The sequence below is a fragment of the Xenopus tropicalis genome, chromosome 9 (genome assembly GCF_000004195.4).
Source record: "Xenopus tropicalis strain Nigerian chromosome 9, UCB_Xtro_10.0, whole genome shotgun sequence".
Taxonomy (NCBI): Eukaryota; Metazoa; Chordata; class Amphibia; order Anura; family Pipidae; genus Xenopus; species Xenopus tropicalis.
Genome location: NC_030685.2, coordinates 87,941,582 through 87,960,854, shown reverse-complemented (window position 1 = coordinate 87,960,854; position 19,273 = coordinate 87,941,582). Strand labels below are relative to the sequence as shown.

At 45.1% G+C, this 19,273-nt stretch overlaps 1 long non-coding RNA gene across 1 annotated transcript; it reads right to left on the bottom strand.

The window, feature by feature from the left end:
- Positions 1–10,476: 10,476 nt before the first annotated feature.
- Positions 10,477–11,096, bottom strand: LOC116407678. Its single transcript, XR_004220494.1, has 2 exons — positions 10,801–11,096; positions 10,477–10,674 (listed from the first exon to the last, which is right to left on the bottom strand). It is a non-coding gene; the product is annotated as an uncharacterized LOC116407678 (long non-coding RNA).
- Positions 11,097–19,273: the final 8,177 nt, after the last annotated feature.

The window sequence follows — 19,273 nt, the reverse complement described above, 5'->3', positions numbered from 1 at the left end:
GCCATGTTCCTGCAGTGCTAAAGTGCCATCCGGGGGTATTAAACGCTATTGCAATGAATAAAACGAGAGATTGTAAGGAATGAAAGTGCTAATGATATATTTTAGCAGGTCATTAAATCCTGGATGTCTCATTAATAAAAGTAATTAAGTGCTATAAATTATTTGTGTTTCCATCATGGCCGCTCGTAGGAAGTCTCATTCCAGGTCAATTAAAGTACAAGGGATGGTTCTGCCGGCTGCCGTGAAATCTGCCACATTTACTGGGATCATTATGGGCAACGCAGCAGCCTGGGTACTGGGCCACCATTGATAAAGGAGGGTAAAGGGGTGTATTGGGGTTTTTTTTTGCATTACCAAGAACATAGAAGGCTATCTAGAACAGCGACTGTGTTTGTAAAGGGAGGCATTGTAGGTTAGGGCTGATTTATTGGCATTACCTAGAGCACGGTGGGGTATCTAGAACAGTGACACTTTTATATAGGGAGATATGGTGGCCTGAGATAATTAATTGTATTACCTAGAACTCATCACTTAGAACCTGTAGCACTGTTATTATATAGATGCTAATGATATAATTACAGTAGGGGGTACATTATCCCTTATAATACATGAGTGATACTCAGAGTTCCCTGTATAACTCAGCCTGCAGCCTTGTGCCTTTATATGGGCACAGAACCCCTCAGTGACTGCTAATATCCTTATCATTTACAGTAGGGGGTACATTATCCCTTATAATACATGAGTGATACTCAGAGTTCCCTGTATAACTCAGCCTGCAGCCTTGTGCCTTTATATGGGGGGCACAGAACCCCTCAGTGACTGCTAATATCCTTATCATTTACAGTAGGGGGTACATTATCCCTTATAATACATGAGTGATACTCAGAGTTCCCTGTATAACTCAGTGAGAATGAGGAATGAATGGATATTGGGGAGTTGTATCAGGAGTCAGAACCAGCAGTGCAGGGAAGGGAAAGGGACAGACACAGTGACAGTTACACATAACTATAAACCCAGTGAGAATGAGGAATGAATGGATATTGGGGAGTTGTATCAGGAGTCAGAACCAGCAGTGCAGGGAAGGGAAAGGGACAGACACAGTGACAGTTACACATAACTATAAACCCAGTGAGAATGAGGAATGAGTGGATATTGGGGAGTTGTATCAGGAGTCAGAACCAGCAGTGCAGGGAAGGGAAAGGGACAGACACAGTGACAGTTACACATAACTATAAATCCAGTGAGAATGAGGAATGAATGGATATTGGGGAGTTGTATCAGGAGTCAGAACCAGCAGTGCAGGGAAGGGAAAGGGACAGACACAGTGACAGTTACACATAACTATAAACCCAGTGAGAATGAGGAATGAGTGGATATTGGGGAGTTGTATCAGGAGTCAGAACCAGCAGTGCAGGGAAGGGAAAGGGACAGACACAGTGACAGTTACACATAACTATAAACCCAGTGAGAATGAGGAATGAATGGATATTGGGGAGTTGTATCAGGAGTCAGAACCAGCAGTGCAGGGAAGGGAAAGGGACAGACACAGTGACAGTTACACATAACTATAAACCCAGTGAGAATGAGGGATGAATGGATATTGGGGAGTTGTATCAGGAGTCAGAACCAGCAGTGCAGAGAAGGGAAAGGGACAGACACAGTGACAGTTACACATAACTATAAACCCAGTGAGAATGAGGGATGAATGGATATTGGGTAGTTGTATCAGGAGTCAGAACCAGCAGTGCAGGGAAGGGAAAGGGACAGACACAGTGACAGTTACACATAACTATAAACCCAGTGAGAATGAGGAATGAATGGATATTGGGGAGTTGTATCAGGAGTCAGAACCAGCAGTGCAGGGAAGGGAAAGGGACAGACACAGTGACAGTTACACATAACTATAAACCCAGTGAGAATGAGGAATGAATGGATATTGGGGAGTTGTATCAGGAGTCAGAACCAGCAGTGCAGAGAAGGAAAAGGGACAGACACAGTGACAGTTACACATAACTATAAACCCAGTGAGAATGAGGGATGAATGGATATTGGGGAGTTGTATCAGGAGTCAGAACCAGCAGTGCAGGGAAGGGAAAGGGACAGTGACAGTTACACATAACTATAAACCCAGTGAGAATGAGGGATGAATGGATATTGGGGAGTTGTATCAGGAGTCAGAACCAGCAGTGCAGGGAAGGGAAAGGGACAGTGACAGTTACACATAACTATAAACCCAGTGAGAATGAGGGATGAATGGGTATTGGGGAGTTGTATCAGGAGTCAGAACCAGCAGTGCAGGGAAGGGAAAGGGACAGACACAGTGTCAGTTACACATAACTATAAACCCAGTGAGAATGAGGGATGAATGGATATTGGGGAGTTGTATCAGGAGTCAGAACCAGCAGTGCAGGGAAGGGAAAGGGACAGACACAGTGACAGTTACACATAACTATAAACCCAGTGAGAATGAGGAATGAATGGATATTGGGGAGTTGTATCAGGAGTCAGAACCAGCAGTGCAGGGAAGGGAAAGGGACAGACACAGTGACAGTTACACATAACTATAAACCCAGTGAGAATGAGGGATGAATGGATATTGGGGAGTTGTATCAGGAGTCAGAACCAGCAGTGCAGAGAAGGGAAAGGGACAGACACAGTGACAGTTACACATAACTATAAACCCAGTGAGAATGAGGGATGAATGGATATTGGGTAGTTGTATCAGGAGTCAGAACCAGCAGTGCAGGGAAGGGAAAGGGACAGACACAGTGACAGTTACACATAACTATAAACCCAGTGAGAATGAGGAATGAATGGATATTGGGGAGTTGTATCAGGAGTCAGAACCAGCAGTGCAGGGAAGGGAAAGGGACAGACACAGTGACAGTTACACATAACTATAAACCCAGTGAGAATGAGGAATGAATGGATATTGGGGAGTTGTATCAGGAGTCAGAACCAGCAGTGCAGAGAAGGAAAAGGGACAGACACAGTGACAGTTACACATAACTATAAACCCAGTGAGAATGAGGGATGAATGGATATTGGGGAGTTGTATCAGGAGTCAGAACCAGCAGTGCAGGGAAGGGAAAGGGACAGTGACAGTTACACATAACTATAAACCCAGTGAGAATGAGGGATGAATGGATATTGGGGAGTTGTATCAGGAGTCAGAACCAGCAGTGCAGGGAAGGGAAAGGGACAGACACAGTGTCAGTTACACATAACTATAAACCCAGTGAGAATGAGGGATGAATGGATATTGGGGAGTTGTATCAGGAGTCAGAACCAGCAGTGCAGGGAAGGGAAAGGGACAGACACAGTGACAGTTACACATAACTATAAACCCAGTGAGAATGAGGGATGAATGGATATTGGGGAGTTGTATCAGGAGTCAGAACCAGCAGTGCAGGGAAGGGAAAGGGACAGACACAGTGACAGTTACACATAACTATAAACCCAGTGAGAATGAGGAATGAGTGGATATTTTGTTTCTGTAACATACTAAAAGTTGACTTAAAGGTGAAACCACCCCTTTAATGATCGTCTAATTGTCTGTAATCCCTGAGCACATGGGCTTGACTCCAGCTAGCCAATCACTATGTGTTACTGAGACATCATTACTCTCTATTGGCTGTAGGAAAGCAGTTTGATTGGATAGGCTCAATTCTTTCCATGTACCACAAACCAGTATCTTTATGGGCGGCTGCTGGTACAGAGATGGGTGCAACCCCGGTGCATTGTGGGCTGTAGAAGAATACTATTCCCACCATTGAGCCTTCCTGCTCCAATGAGCAAAGGCTAATGGATGTGCCTGAAATGGCTAATTAGGCATTAATCCTCATTTCTCTGAGACACAACCGACTGCCCATTAAGGAACGAAGCCCATAAAGGGCCAACGCCGCCGCGCTTCATCTTCCGGTGACTTTGCTAATTTGGCGGCAAACTCCGTGTGCATTAGCCGGAGGGAAGGTCGCACTCCCGGGCGGCACGTAAAGAAAATCACCGTTATTGAAGGATAAACAGCTCCCCGCTGCCTACGCCTTCCTGCGCTCCGACGGCAAAATGAGCAACGATGATGGAAAAAAGGGAAAAGAAAGAAAATAAAAAGCAAAATGTGCATTGAGAGAGAATCTTATTGCCCAATGGGCCTCATTTAATGGAGCGGCCGGGGGTGCGCCATCCATACGCGGCTCCTAATGAACTGTCAGTGCGGCCTGTTATTTACTATACAGACAGGAGCCGCACTGCTCCCTCCCTTCCTCATGGTGGCGCAGTTCTACGGAGCTCAGCACTATCCTCTATTCTCCATGATTGGCTCCAACTGTAATGCCAAGGTGGCCAGACACGTTTTAGGCCCATTGGGGCAGATAACCAAATCGGTCTGAAGGAACTAAATCAGCAGCTGAAATCTGCCCATGTATGGCCAGTTGGCCACCTTACTCCTCTTTGTTGGTTGTACAGGTATGAGACCCATTATCCAGAATGCTCGGGACCTGGGTTTTTCCGGATAAGGGGTTTTTCTCTAATTAAGATCTCCTACCTTAAGTCTGCTAAAAAAAATATTTAAACAGTAATTAAACCCAATAGGGTTGTTCTGCCCCCAATAAGGGGTAATTATATCTTAGTTGGGATCAAGTACAGGTACTGTTTTATTATTACAGAGAAAAGGGAATCATTTAACCATTAAATAAACCCAATAGGGCTGTTCTGCCCCAATAAGGGGTAATTATATCTTAGTTGGGATCAAGTACAGGTACTGTTTTATTATTACAGAGAAAAGGGAATCATTTAACCATGAAATAAACCCAATAGGGCTGTTCTGCCCCAATAAGGGGTAATTATATCTTAGTTGGGATCAAGTACAGGTACTGTTTTATTATTACAGAGAAAGGGAATCATTTAACCATTAAATAAACCCAATAGGGCTGTTCTGCCCCAATAAGGGGTAATTATATCTTAGTTGGGATCAAGTACAGGTACTGTTTTATTATTACAGAGAAAAGGGAATCATTTAACCATTAAATAAACCCAATAGGGCTGTTCTGCCCCCAATAAGGGGTAATTATATCTTAGTTGGGATCAAGTACAGGTACTGTTTTATTATTACAGAGAAAAGGGAATCATTTAACCATTAAATAAACCCAATAGGGCAGTTCTGCCCCAATAAGGGGTAATTATATCTTAGTTTATTTTTTAGTAGACTTAAGAAATGGAGATCCAAATTATGGAAAGACCCCTTTTCCGGAATACCCTTGGTCCCTAGCATTCTGGATAACAGGTCCTATACCTGTACTTGAATTGAACAGACTGATTTATTAGCACGTTAATAATTCACTGTATCTATTTATATGAACTGCTTATTATAGTGTAACATCAGCTGTTTGTATTTCACACACAAGGGGCGGGACCAGGATGTTGGTACTGAGCGCTTATGTTCATGGGGGGCCCATATAAATAACTTGTATGGGGGCCCCAAAGTTTCTGATGACAGACCTGGGTTCTATTTATGTTACTGACTGTGTTACTGACCAACAGAAGTATTCAATATGGCAGCTTCCCTCCATGGCGCAGACTTGGGCCGCACTGCCAGTACCGGAGTAACCAGTAATTCTTTGCTTTTCAGCCGCTGAATCCCGGAGAAAAAGGGAACGTTGGGTGGAACCGGCCCTTTAAGTGCGGAGGATATAGATGGAGTGAATGAGGCCAAAGTCATGAGTGCGTACATGATACATGATATTCCCTGCCAGCCGCGGGATTCAGGGAGATTAAGAGGAATAATGATATCGCCGGGGCGCCAGGCAAGGGCAATAAATCTGGTTTCCTGGTGGAGTCTCCGGTGAGGTCATTATGGAGCAGGGACGCTGCATGAACGGGAAAAACAAGTGCGTCCTGAGGGTCCGTTCTGCTCGGGGCTTTATCTTCATACTCCGCTCGCCTCCCAGCCGGGGGCCCTTGGGCCAATAGTTCTGCCCCTCTTGTTACAGCTTCAAATAAAGGCAACAATTCCCTAATAACACAATACATATTCCTATCCCTTTGCCTCCTAATAATCAATCCCAAATATTTCCTTCTACCAATCATTCTGTCTATATGTGTCACATGGTATAACGGAATCAGTGAAGGCAAACCCCTCCATATAAGTCCCCTATATGGACAAAGATAAAACATCCTGCTAGGTGCCAGAATATTATATATATGTATTATATTACCTATATATGTGCCTGAGCATTGGGCTGCCGTATGCCCAGCCAATAGCAGCAGAGGGGTAGTAGTTCCGAGAGCTGTAGGGGCAGATAAGGGGGTAAGTGGAACAGATAGAGGATACAACACAAAGCTGATTATTTATGATCTTTATCTGCCGACATCCTGAGGATAAAGAGAACTTTTCCCATAGGGAGCTGAAGGCAGAAGGGAGGGGGCACCTTTACTAGACGCGCCGCCATGGAATCACCTTGAGCTCAACAATTAACCCTTTTCTAGGGTAAAATCAGTGCCAAGTGCCCCAGATTTGTACTCACTTTCATTCCTGCCTTTGTAGCAGAGGCAACATTAATTCCCCCCTCCCTGTGTCTTCTCCCCTCACTGCCCACGTGGCTACCTAGTGCCCCCTCACTAGCGCCCTAAACATATCCCTACAGTGTTACTGTAATGCCCTATGTTGCCTTTAACCCCCTCCTGCTCACACATTTTTATGCCCATTTTTTGTCTTTCATTTTTATGCAGGCAAAACTTTCAGCTTTGGAGAAGGCAGAACAGGCCCAGCAACATGAGAGCGGAAAGAATACAAGTTTGTGGCTGTGCATTGTGGGTAACATAATGCTTTCAATATGCTATTAGAGTGGAATATTATATTAAACCAAATCTATGGACTTAACCCCTGGCTGGCATGCCAGGGGTTAAGATCATGTAAGTTCAGCAGAAATGGATTATGAGCACATTAACCCCTGATATACCAGTACAATAATGGCAGAAAACAGATTATAACACATTAACCCTAGACATGCCAGTAAGATCACTGCAAATATTTTAATTGTCAGTTTCTGCAGTGACTTTACTAGCGTGTCTGGGGTTAATGCGCTCATAAATTATTTATAGCAAGGTGGAAACCCACAGTATTTTCCCAGCTGCCATGATTTCAATACTGACGGGTTGGAATCAGTCGCCATGTAGCGGTTACGGTATTGGGCGCCCCAATCCTCATTACAGACAGTGTTACATGAAAGCGCCTATTTGCTTTGCTATTAGACTTCTCTCTGACATTTCCACAGCGACATAATGACAATATGTAAATGCAGATGAATCCTGACAAGGTCTGCGCCACGCGCCCGCTGCCCGCCGGGGGAATTAATAAGGGAAAGCGTCTCCAGGTCACTCCTTATTGGTAGAACGGAGAGAGAAAAACTGCCAATTGCAGCAATTAAGAGTCTCTTCGAGGTTCCATTAAATGGGGAAATTGCACAGGAGCGCGGCCTTTTGGAATCAGAGCATAAATTAGCGAATAACATAAGGAATAATTGGTGTCACTGTGACTCCCCAGCACAACGTTCTTTCAGCAATTAATAGGGCTATTTAATTAGTTCTGGTTTTACATGGAAGTACCTATATTGTGCCAGTCTGATGCAGGGGCTTCACTTAGCCGGAGTGGGCACAGCGGCACCAACTACACAGAGTCACTATATCGCCGGGCCGAGCTCTAGCCATAAAGCAGGGCAGGACTGCTGCTTACACAAAATTCATATAGACAACAACAAGAGCCCCTCTGATCCCCCAGTATCAATATATATAGGGCATTAACCCATTCTGAGCTTAAAGGAGACATATTGGATAAATGGGAAAACCCTAATTTTGTAGGCAATTATGAATAATATCCGGTGCTGGTTTCCCTTTGGGCTAAAAATTAACCCTATCTGTAACAATGGCCCCTTTATTGGAGCTCCCTATAGATCCTCTCACTTCTCTGTCCGAGTTTGAAATGGAGAGTGGGCGTGTCCTAACGGTCCCTGCCAGAAGCACAGTAGGAGGGGGAGAGCCAATCACAGCCCTGCAGTCACACAAGCAAAGACAGGCTTCAGTTCCCTATCAGGTCAGCCTAGCTGCTGATTGGTTCCTACCCTACAGTGCAGGGTACGGAGGGCCGCCGGCTCCCCAGCTCATCCAGAGAATTCAGCCACCAGGAAGTGGAACAGATGGGCGGGGCTAGTGGGGTTTTTGTGGAATTTCTCAATAAATCAGTTAGAAACACAACTTTTTAAGCACATTCCTTCTATATCTAGAGGAGTATAATTCCCTGGTACATTCATCATTTTTATAGGATATGTCTCCTTTAAAGGGGAAGGCATATCTTCGTAGCTTAATGCACACCAGCTGTAGTATAGGGGTCAGTATGGCTGACCCCTAAAGTGGGTGTAGCAATATGGCCGCTGAAAGGGTTTATAACCTGTGCTCCATCCCTGCTTGGAGTACCAACATGGCTCCCTGCTTTCATTATGGGAAAATCGAACAATAGAAACAGGCAGGCACTCCGGATTTTTTTCAAAACGTAAAAATAGGCAGCCAAAAAGAAAAGTTTATATTAAAAAAGTATAAATTTTATTAGATCCATATGTAAAAACAAGAAGCCTTACGCGTTTCGTACCATGGGGTACTTAATCATAGGCTGGAAACATTATGCACAGTACACATTGGATATCACATTAAGCACTTTTAACCAATCTGTCACCAGCACTATCTTTCGTAAAGAGTGTTCAGCTAACACACTTTTAGATGCGACATCATGTCACCCGAGGCACTCCATTCGCAATATTCCATATAGTCAATTTTTGCGTATTAGACGTGTCTGCTCTGAAGGAACAGAATTCATGTCTAAGTCTACTGACCTTTACTATAGATTACTTGACAGAGGGTATCCAAAGAAGAACATCATAAAAGCTTTTGAGAGGGCTGCTTCCATAGATAGGTCCAGCCTTTTTGATAGATATAAAACCTGTGATTTAAAAGTATCTCAACATAAGAAAAATGTGCATAAAAAGGATAATGATTCCTTGACCTGTATTCTAACTTACAGTCCACAACAAAACATGATAGAAAAAATTATTGAAAATAATTTAACCATCCTAAAAACAGATCCCATTTTGAGGCAAATACTTAATAATGGACATAGATTTGTCACCCGAAAAACTGAAACTCTAAGTAACCTATTGTCACCCAGTTTAATCCACACTAATGTAACTACTAATACATGGTTATCTACAAAAGGGTGCTTCAAATGTGGAACCAGCCAATGTATTACTTGCAACTATATACAAAAAACGAATTCTTTCATTTCATCTACAACTTTGAAAAAATATCAGGTAAAACATTTTATTAATTGCAACACCAGAAATGTTATATATCTCCTTACTTGTACCAAATGTATGATGCAATATGTTGGTCAAACTGGCAGAAAACTAAAAGACAGGATAAGAGAACATGTGCTGAATATCACTAATGCTAATAGTCATACAACTGTTGCAAAACATTTTCAGGAATGCTCGAATAGATCCCCATCATTTCTACAGGTTACAGGGATAGACAGAGTAATTCCCAACCCTAGAGGGGGCAATATTTCTTCAATTCTAATTAGAAAAGAAACCAAATGGATTTTCTTTCTAAAAACTCGACAACCATATGGCCTAAACTTTGATTATGATGTTACTTGCTATGTATGAATAGATTTAGCCTTTGTATTTATATTGTTACTCTAACTTAATGTATATACTGCTTATTGTATCCGTATGTGAATTAGTGACTTTTTATTCACTATCCCTAGCCACAAGACCTCTTGGTCTGATTGGTTAATTGTAAAACCTCTTCTATTGGTCAATTTGCCTTTAAATTATGTGTACTGTGCATAATGTTTCCAGCCTATGATTAAGTACCCCATGGTACGAAACGCGTAAGGCTTCTTGTTTTTACATATGGATCTAATAAAATTTATACTTTTTTAATATAAACTTTTCTTTTTGGCTGCCTATTTTTACGTTTTGAAAAAAAAATCCGGAGTGCCTGCCTGTTTCTATTGTTCGATTTTCCCATGATGGCTCCCTATGCTGAAAGGTCTGGGGCATGAGCACCTGGACCCACCGTAACTGTGGGTAAGAGATATCTATACTTCTTACTACGTGTGATCATCCCCCTATTGTCTTTTGGATTCCCTGCTTTCATTAACAGCAATGTCAATAGTTGGCTCTGCCCCCCCCCCAAAAAAAATCTTCAGAGGGGCCCTGTGCACGGTGGGTAGACACAATGAATACTGAGTCCACCCTCCTCATTGGTCGGCAAATTTTGGCCAATTGCAATAGGGCAGCTGTAGCTAGGAATAGAGACCGTCCCTTGGTCTCTGTATTTAGGGGAAGCTCATCGGAAGTTACTAGAAGGCAACACTAATGTCCATTCCCAAAAAATCACTCAGCTCCCCAATAAACATTTCTGTCATTTTCTTTGATAACAACAGGATTTATTTAGAACAAAAAGTTATAAAAACACATATTTCTGATTTAAGTCTTCTGGCGCCAAGCCGGTACCAACATGCGCCCCAAATAGAGTATGGCAGAAACTGCTGCTGATAGGATAGAGGCTCCAGTAGCTTGACATGACAGCTTGGCCGATATCTGTCAGTTGCCTTCTGTTCACCTGTACAGAAAAAGAAGGCAGACATGATACAATTTGTTATTGCTCATGGGGGGGGGGGGGTATGTAAGCGTTAATTAGGGGCAGTTATTCTGCTCTAAACTCCCCCCAGATTAGAAATGGACTCACCTTGCTCCACAGATATAACCCAAAAAGGCTCTGGAGCAATACCTGGGCTTGAATTGGGGAATAACCCCCAGCAGGACACTAGGACTCCTCCCATTTTAACAAGAAAAAGAAAGAGAAAAACTGGGAGGGTCAGCTCGTCACTGTTACGAAAATAGGCCCAAACAAGGAAAAGCCAAAGTATGCCATCAGCACAGATGAACTGTAGGGGGGTAATAGCCCCCCAGGAACTGGCTTCATCCATCCTGGGATTCATTGCACTTGCATAACGCACAACCATTGCATGAAAACAGCAACAACTGAATAAACAACAACGGAAACGAGTCACGTGACCCAATAACTGTCACTGAGCCACATTATTCCAGCAGGGGTTTGGGGGGTGCCCAGAGCCAGTGTAAGAATGATGATAACTGAATGCCAAGACCGAGAGCCGGCACCCGTTGTTGTCAGGTCTTCACTGGTGCAAATTCTGTACTGGGAGAGATACAAGCTGGAAGTTGTAAAGGGGAAGCAAAAGTTTTTAATTTTGTTTTTAGGCACCTTCCCTTGTGACCCTTTCAAAACCAAATTCCCAGTTGTTCCTGTATCCCAGGGTTGCGTTTATAGCAACCCCCTAGAAAGCCCAGGCCTAGGGACAGGGGGCTGCATGTAACATTCATATGTATGCAGCCAACACCACGTGTGCCTTTACCTGGGCAGATGAGCGGGACCCATAGAGGCACCCAGTTGTGTCTGATATTGTGTTTATCAGCAATAAGGGCCCAATAAAGAAAGTCATTTGATCTTTGAATTCATTATATCCTGTTGTTTCTGTGCCCCCCCCGGGGGTCCTTATACAGTTCAGCAGCCAAATCCCCAGTGGCTGAAGGGAATTATATCAACTAATTGGATTTTGGATGCATCATAAAAAATATCGTGTTTTTATTAAACAGATAGGAAATGTCTCATTCTGTACTTATTCCATTATTCCATCTCTCCTGTCAAGCGAAGGAAAACACATCTCATTCCAATCATATCAGGTAATGAGAAAACAGAATTAAAAGTACTGATAAAGTCTGAATGTTGTACAAAAACACAAAAAGTTTACTTCATTTACCGAAATGTTACTGTCACTTTTGTGCTTTGTATATGGAAACTTAATCATATACACAAACCAGCAGTCCTGCCCTGCTTTATGGCTGAGATTCTAGCTATCTGTATAACAGAGCATTCTGTCACAGTGGCACAGATCCTATCTGATCCCCCCATTGTAAGCAGCAGTCCTGCCCTGCTTTATGGCTGAGATTCTAGCTATCTGTATAACAGAGCATTCTGTCACAGTGGCACAGATCCTATCTGATCCCCCCCATTGTAAGCAGCAGTCCTGCCCTGCTTTATGGCTGAGATTCTAGCTATCTGTATAACAAAGCATTCTGTCACAGTGGCACAGATCCTATCTGATCCCCCCATTGTAAGCAGCAGTCCTGCCCTGCTTTATGGCTGAGATTCTAGCTATCTGTATAACAGAGCATTCTGTCACAGTGGCACAGATCCTATCTGATCCCCCCCATTGTAAGCAGCAGTCCTGCCCTGTTTTATGGCTGAGATTCTAGCTATCTGTATAACAGAGCATTCTGTACATCAAAATGATAAAGTTTTATTGATGACAGCATCACTTTGCATTCTTTATTTATCTTTTTACAAATCGTTTTGCCACTTGAATAGGAAGGAACCCGTTTCAGATGAGCAGACAGAGAGAACAGAACCAAGTTGTCGGTAAGTGCAATTGGTTATTAAGTGTGAGCCTTTGGGTTGCACAGAGAGACCCGTTGGCAGTACCCGCCTCCCCGCAGGCTAATATGGGCGCATTATTGTGCCGTATCCGCCGTTCCATCTAGGGATATATATATATTTCTGCATGATGTACGAGTTCTGACATTATTAGAGCGGAATAAAACGGGCATTAAAGGTTGGAGCGGCAATGAAAGTGAAATTGTGGGTTACACTATGCAAATGAAAATGTCACATTCCCCGCGACGCACTCGCCGATGAAGGATTTATATCTCCCCTTTCAGACGCTGAGAGGTTGCTGTAATAATACACTGAAGTGTCTAATTATTGCAGGTTGTTGAACTCGCGAAGACGTTCGAGGCAACAGGGATGACGCGCCCCTGCCTGCGATTCCTGGAATTCATTTGCAGTTTAGTGGGTATAAATGACTCCACGTTTGCCCATCATCCCTTCCCGGGTAATTGGCCAACGTCGCTCACATCTACGGCTCCTCGGATGGTGTTACTGGGGAGATGTGGGTTATACAGGTATCACTTGTGTATTATATGGGGTAATGTACCCCCTATTGTAAATAATAAGGATATTAGCATTCACTGAGGGGTTCTGTGCCCATATAAAGGCACAAGGCTGCAGGCTGAGTTATACAGGGAACTCTGAGTATCACTCATGTATTATAAGGGATAATGTACCCCCTACTGTAAATGATAAGGATATTAGCAGTCACTGAGGGGTTCTGTGCCCATATAAAGGCACAAGGCTGCAGGCTGAGTTATACAGGGAACTCTGAGTATCACTCATGTATTATAAGGGATAATGTACCCCCTACTGTAAATGATAAGGATATTAGCAGTCACTGAGGGGTTCTGTGCCCATATAAAGGCACAAGGCTGCAGGCTGAGTTATACAGGGAACTCTGAGTATCACTCATGTATTATAAGGGATAATGTACCCCCTACTGTAAATGATAAGGATATTAGCAGTCACTGAGGGGTTCTGTGCCCATATAAAGGCACAAGGCTGCAGGCTGAGTTATACAGGGAACTCTGAGTATCACTCATGTATTATAAGGGATAATGTACCCCCTACTGTAAATGATAAGGATATTAGCAGTCACTGAGGGGTTCTGTGCCCCCCATATAAAGGCACAAGGCTGCAGGCTGAGTTATACAGGGAACTCTGAGTATCACTCATGTATTATAAGGGATAATGTACCCCCTACTGTAAATGATAAGGATATTAGCAGTCACTGAGGGGTTCTGTGCCCATATAAAGGCACAAGGCTGCAGGCTGAGTTATACTGCCATAGACAGACACTATTTATTGGGCTGGGGGGCTGTTTGTGCCTCTGGGCACTGGGAATACTGGGCCTAGTTAGAATAACAGTCTGGGCCGGGTTACAGTCACATGACATGGGACAATTAAGCAGACAGATCCCTATATGAGTTTATCCCTGTCTCTTGTGTCAGGAAATTGATTAAAATACATTTGATGAAACAAACATAACTGAAGTGCATTTAAAGGAAATAAGTTCAGCAAAGATGACACTTCAGTTATTAGCAGAAAACATTTAGTCATGTAAGTGGGGCAACTGTAACTGCATTAAAGGCAATGGCACTTGTGGGCTTACATTTCATTTATTTTGGACACGATGGAGGAGGTAAGGGAAGTAGGGCAAGATGGGGACAGTAGGGCAAGATGGAGACAGTAGGACAAGATGGGGACAGTAGGACAAGATGGAGACAGTAGGGCAAGATGGGGGCAGTAGGGAAAGATGGAGACAGTAGGGCAAGATGGGGACAGTAGGGCAAGATGGAGACAGTAGGGCAAGATGGAGACAGTAGGGCAAGATGGGGACAGTAGGGCAAGATGGAGACAGTAGGGCAAGATGGGGACAGTAGGGCAAGATGGAGACAGTAGGGCAAGATGGGGACAGTAGGGCAAGATGGGGACAGTAGGGCAAGATGGGGACAGTAGGGCAAGATGGGGACAGTAGGGCAAGATGGAGACAGTAGGACAAGATGAAGACAGTAGGGCAAGATGGAGACAGTAGGACAAGTTGGAGGCAGTAGGACAAGATGGGGACAGTAGGACAAGATGGAGACAGTAGGACAAGATGGAGACAGTAGGACAAGATGGAGACAGTAGGGCAAGATGGAGACAGTAGGGCAAGATGGAGACAGTAGGACAAGATGGGGACAGTAGGGGAATAAATATTTTGCAGTACGGTATATAGAATATAATGTTATTACATTGGGGAGTGGCTATTCCAGTGTATGTGCCAGGCCCCAGCCAGTTATTGGGCTTCTGTCCCTCAGCTTCACCAAAACAGGCAAAAAATCAAATCCAAATCCAACCGGAGTCATTTCCCTGGGAAACACACATTAGATATAAATTGCCCAAAGGAAGCGCTGGCCCAATGTGACCCAGAAGGACCCACAGACCCCGACGTTTCCTTCTAAACAAACAATTTGGAGCTTTTACTGAAACTGACAGTTTTTGGAGAGACAAAGGGGCCGTTGCCCTGTGAGCGCCGAGGAGCCGCCGTCTCGCTATTAATATAAAACGGCATTTTCCGCTTGGCTGTAATAATCATCTCAAACAGAAATATAATTAGATGCTGCAGGAGATTTTAATAACGAGGTTTTGTATCGAGAAATTTAAAAGCCTCTAATTGTTCTGCCAATTAATGATGTTTGCAAACAAAATCCCTCGCCATTTATTTCTCATCATCGCTTGGGTGTCGGCGCCACTCGCTGCCAGTAAATATCATTCCTCTGTGCCCGGCTCTTTACTGCCGATTGGCAGATACTGGGGTATCATTAGCCTGTGGGGCCGACTGTACGGTTCTGTGGGGCCGACTGTATGGTTCTTGGCCACAAAATGTTCTTATGGAGAAGAGGACAGAGGACTGGCGCCACCCTAACTGGCTGCACAATTCTCTTTGGTTCTGAACAGTCCAATTGCTGGAATGTAACCTACATGGAACCGATGGCCGACATCTAAACTAGATCTTCACCACACTCCACCAAGCGATTGGTACCCCCACTCCCACTGACCCAGAAGGCAGGCGAGACCCATTCCTGGGCATGTATAGCGGTACCCCCACTCCCACTGACCCAGAAGGCAGGCGAGACCCATTCCTGGGCAGGTATAGCGGTACCCCCACTCCCGCTGACCCAGAAGGCAGGCTCGACCCATTCCTGGGCAGGTATAGCGGTACCCCCACTCCCGCTGACCCAGGAGGCAGGCTCGACCCATTCCTGGGCAGGTATAGCGGTACCCCCACTCCCACTGACCCAGAAGGCAGGCGAGACCCATTCCTGGGCAGGTATAGCGGTACCCCCACTCCCACTGACCCAGAAGGCAGGCGAGACCCATTCCTGGGCAGGTATAGCGGTACCCCCACTCCCGCTGACCCAGAAGGCAGGCTCGACCCATTCCTGGGCAGGTATAGCGGTACCCCCTCTCCCGCTGACCCAGAAGGCAGGCTCGACCCATTCCTGGGCAGGTATAGCGGTACCCCCACTCCCGCTGACCCAGAAGGCAGGCTCGACCCATTCCTGGGCAGGTATAGCGGTACCCCCACTCCCGCTGACCCAGAAGGCAGGCTCGACCCATTCCTGGGCAGGTATAGCGGTACCCCCACTCCCACTGACCCAGAAGGCAGGCTCGACCCATTCCTGGGCAGGTATAGCGGTACCCCCACTCCCGCTGACCCAGAAGGCAGGCGAGACCCATTCCTGGGCAGGTATCGTGGTACCCCCCCCCGTTGTCAGCAGTATCTGCCTGGAATAATGATCATTGGGGGTCTCTCAATGATTCGAGAAATTTATAATTGGGCAGTGGGTGAGGGGCCCGTTACTGTGGGTGGGAGGGGCTAAATCAGGGCAACGCCCAGCAAATATGGGGCAGTTGTCTTCTTCATTCATCCAAAACCATGTGATCATGTTTAATTACCTCCCATAATCTCCACTAATTTTTCTTGGATTTCCTTGTGAAGAAACGATGCTCAAACCTTTCCACCAATCCTGGCCATCTTGGGAGTCAGCTGACATCTTGAAAGACATTCGAATGTTCACGGTTATTTAGAAACAGGGGAAATCGACGACCCGATTCCCATCAGTGATACGTCAGTAGATCGGACCCGGAGGGATGAAAGATCCTGTCGACTTTGATGCATCAAAAATCTCGAAATTGCGAGGTTCGAAGGTCACATGGGAGCGAGGGGCGGAGCAAATCAATCCAATAGGGATCCAGATGGACAACTCCAGCTTCTATTAGGAATAAAGAGGCCTTAAACACAATATCCCCCCCCGGCCCCCACAACCACTTCCAGCCCTGGGCCCTCAGCCAAACATGGCACCACCGTGTGGAATCTTATCTTTACTTCCCCTTTAAATGATTCAAAAAAGCCTTAATTGGTTTATTCATTATTAACAAGATCTTTCCAATGAAGGGAGGATATAAGGTAGTCACTCCTGTATCGAGAGGGTCCAGTTTGGCTCTCCGGGGGGGGGGGGGGGGGGGGGCGACACTGTAGGATAGGAACCAATCAGCAGCTAGGCTGACCTGATAGGGAACTGAAGCCTGTCTGTGCTTGTGTGACTGCAGGGCTGTGATTGGCTCTCCCCCTCCTACTGTGCTTCTGGCAGGGACCGTTAGGACACGCCCACCCCTCATTTGAAACCCAGACAGGGACCTGAGAGGATCTATAGGGAGCTCCAATAAAGGGGCCATTGTTACAGACCCCGGCAGCCAAACCCTATTGCTCTGTGAGGCTCCAGTTTTATTGTTATTGTTACTTTTTATTCCTTATCTTTCTATTCAGCCCCTCCCCTATTCATACGTCTCTCAATCAAACCACTCCGTAGTTGCTAAGGTATTTGGAGCCCTAGCAACAGGATAACTGACCCCGGCAGCCAAACCCTATTGCTCTGTGAGGCTCCAGTTTTATTGTTATTGTTACTTTTTATTCCTTATCTTTCTATTCAGTCCCTCCCCATATACCAGTCTCTCATTCAAACTACTCCCTGGTTGCTAAGGTAGTTTGCACCCTAGCAACCAGATAGCTGCTGAAATTCCAAACTGGAGAGCTGCTGAAATAATTCCAAAACCACCAAGAATAAAAAATGAAGACCAATTGCAATATATCTCAGAATAGCACTAAAATCTTTAGCTCTATGATGTGTTTATTTAACGGTTCATTTGGAAACAAATGGTTAATGCAGAAATCCGGCGCTGGTTCCTTACTGGGCCTGTCAGCTGATTGAGATTTGGATCATGGCTCTGACCCAATGACCTCTCACCTCTACGCTGGAAAATAAAATGGAAGATAAACAGTGAAGTTAATTAAGGAGAGAGGGAGACTAATGCGCAGGGATCTGCCAATGGGATCGGGTTTATTAGGGGGGGGGGGGGGTCGGTGCTTTGAGGGATAAGCAAAGAACTCAATTGAGTAAATAAATCTCATTCTCGTTGGGTTTTTTTGAGCTTCTGAATATTATCAGAGTCGTGAGTGAGCGGCTGCCGGCAGGGACTGAGGGATCAGCAATTGTATTTAGATTGTATCAGCCACACTGTGACCTTACTCGTTACTGCTATACAGATCATTATCCCCGCGCCGTCCGACTAATCACTGTCTGATAGTACTAATCCCACCCAGATACCCCGACTGGGCTTCACTCACCTTCATACACACTCCTAATATCCTTATCATTTACAGTAGGGGGTACATTATCTCTTATAATACATGAGTGATACTCAGAGTTCCCTGTATAACTCAGCCTGCAGCCTTGTGCCTTTATATGGGGGGCACAGAACCCCTCAGTGACTGCTAATATCCTTATCATTTACAGTAGGGGGTACATTACCCCTTATAATACATGAGTGATACTCAGAGTTCCCTGTATAACTCAGCCTGCAGCCTTGTGCCTTTATATGGGGGGCACAGAACCCCTCAGTGACTGCTAATATCCTTATCATTTACAGTAGGGGGTACATTATCCCTTATAATACATGAGTGATACTCAGAGTTCCCTGTATAACTCAGCCTGCAGCCTTGTGCCTTTATATGGGGGGCACAGAACCCCTCAGTGACTGCTAATATCCTTATCATTTACAGTAGGGGGTACATTATCCCTTATAATACATGAGTGATACTCAGAGTTCCCTGTATAACTCAGCCTGCAGCCTTGTGCCTTTATATGGGGGGCACAGAACCCCTCAGTGACTGCTAATATCCTTATCATTTACAGTAGGGGGTACATTATCCCTTATAATACATGAGTGATACTCAGAGTTCCCTGTATAACTCAGCCTGCAGCCTTGTGCCTTTATATGGGCACAGAACCCCTCAGTGACTGCTAATATCCTTATCATTTACAGTAGGGGGTACATGATTCCCTACACCAGCGTTTTTCAACCACTGTTGCCTGGTGTGCCGTAGGCAGGGCACCAATGTACTAGGGGGGCACTGCTCTTGGCACCAATGTACTAGGGGGGCACTGCTGCTGGGCACCAATGTACTAAGGGGGCACTGCTCTTGGCACCAATGTACTAGGGGGCACTGCTGCTGGGCACCAATGTACTAGGGGGGCACTGCTCTTGGCACCAATGTACTAGGGGGCACTGCTGCTGGGCACCAATGTACTAAGGGGGCACTGCTCTTGGCACCAATGTACTAGGGGGCACTGCTGCTGGGCACCAA